This window comes from Parus major, unplaced genomic scaffold, assembly GCF_001522545.3.
Source record: "Parus major isolate Abel unplaced genomic scaffold, Parus_major1.1 Scaffold370, whole genome shotgun sequence".
Lineage (NCBI taxonomy): Eukaryota > Metazoa > Chordata > Aves > Passeriformes > Paridae > Parus > Parus major.
The window spans coordinates 25,244-27,533 of record NW_015379294.1 but is presented as its reverse complement, the minus strand read 5'-3'; positions in this window follow the sequence as shown (position 1 = coordinate 27,533).

The following is a 2,290-nucleotide window of genomic DNA, read 5'->3' as shown; positions in this document are numbered from 1 at the left end:
GCTCAAACCTCGCTCAGCGCCGCTCAAACCTCGCTCAGCGCAGCTCAAACCTCGCTCAGCGCCGCTCAAACCTCGCTCAGCGCCGCTCAAACCTCGCTCAGCGCCGCTCAAACCTCGCTCAGCGCCGCTCAAACCTCGCTCAGCGCTGTTCAAACCTCGCACTGTTCAAACCTCCCGCCGCGTCGCGCTGATCGTGACGTCACTTCCTTCCGCCGCGCCAGTCGGGGCGCGCGACCGCTCTGGGCCGCCAGACTCCGCGACTCGATGGTGCCGGGGCGGCCGAAGGCTCATTAGCATAAATCTGCATGGCTCCGCCCTCTGACACCCCGCGCCTTGGGGCTCCCAAGGTAATCTCAGTTACCGTCCCAGTGTGATCCCAGTACGGTATCCGTTATCGTCCCAGTCGATTACAGAGTGTCCAGTCACTCCCAGTGTGGTTCCCAGTGCTCCCGGTCATCTGCACGGTTCCAGTTACTCCCAAAATGATCCTAGTATGATTCCAGTCACTCCCAGTGGGAGTCCAGTATGATCACAATGGCTCCCAGTATGATCACTATTACACTCCCAATGACCCCGGTTAAATCCTGTCCCTGCTAGAATGATCCCATTATGATCCTAATCACTCCCAGTAGGCCCCCCGTGTGGTTCCAGACACCCCCAGTACTAACCCAGCATGGTTCCAGTTGTCCCCTGTATGATCCTAGTTACCCCAGTTGTGGTCCCAGTACCCTCAACATGGTTCCAGCATCTTCCATTTGCTCCCAGTGTCTTCACACGTCCCAGCATGGTCCCAGTAGCTCCCTGTGCCTCCTAGTACCCAGTGGGGGTCAGTCGAGGGTTGCAGCTGTCCATGAAATCCATTGGAGAAGCAGATTGGGGAGTTAGTGAACCCACGGTAACTCAGGTATGCTTTGGGGGTCTCTTGAGGGCATTGCCTCCCAGTTTACCCCCAGTTTTCCCAGTGGGCCACCACACCCCTCATTTGACCCCATCAAGCCTCCCAGTTGCCCCTATATGTCCCCCCCAGCCACCCAGATGCCCCTCAGTTTTCCCAGTGGGCCATCACACCCCCTATTTTACACCATCAAACCTCCCAGTTTCCAACACTAGACACTCCAGTTGTCCCTCTAGATCCTCCAGCTCCTCCCAGTCCTCCCAGTGGGCCACCATACACTCATTTCATGGAATCATTGAGGCTGGAAAATCCCTCCAAGACTGAGTCTAACCTCTGACCAATTTCCACATTATGACTCAACCATCACACTGAGTGCCACATCCAGTTGTTCCTTGACACATCTAGGGATGGGGACTCCACCACCTCCCTGGGCAGCCCCTTCCAATGCCTGACAGCTTTTTCCTTGAAGAAATTCCTCCTGATGTCCAACCCAAACCTCCCCTGGCACAGCTTCAGGCCATTTCCTCTGGGAAACCTCTCTGTTCCCTGGGAGCAGAGCCCAACCTCCCCCAGCTGCCCCCTCCTGGCAGGGAGTTGTGCAGAGCCAGAAGGGCCCCCCAAGCCTCCTTTACTCCAGGCTGAGCCCCTGCAGCTCCCTCAGCTGCTCCTGGTGCTCCAGCCCCTTCCCCAGCTCTGTTCCCTTCCCTGGGCATGCTCCAGCCCCTCAATGTCTCTCTTGCAGTGAGGGGTCAGAACTGGGCACAGGACTCAACATGGGGCCGTGTGCCCTGGTCCTGCTGGCCACACTATGGCTGATCCACGCCAGGTACCACTGGCCTTTTTGCTCACCTGGGCACACACTGGGTCAAATCCAGATGGCTGCCAACCAGCAGCTCCAAATTCCTTCCTGCTGAGCAGCTCTCAAGCCATTTCTTTCACAACCTGGAGCATTCCATGGCGTCGTGGTGACCCAGAACTTGGCTCTTTTGACCCTCACACTGTTATCCTCAGCCCACTGATCCAGCCTGTCCTGATCCCTTTGCAGAACTTCTTGCCCATCAGCAGATCCACAGTTTCACCCAAGCTGGTGTGATCTGTGAATCTCCCAAGGGTGCCCTCAATCCCCTTGTCCAAGTCACAGATTGTGGTGGATTTAGTGCTGGCTAAAATCACCAGTGTCCTTAGTCATTCCTTGCTGTGAGATATGGATTAGGAGAAAGGCAAATAAGGTTCAAAGCTTGAAAGGTATAAAGAAATGTTATTAATAGAACTACAAGAATAAGAAGCATCAGAATGCATTCTTCCCCTCCCCAACTTTTTTCTTTAACTGACAACATAGTGACAAAACCTGGGATGTTAGATCAGATACCAGCTATACAATAGTCTTTCATCAGT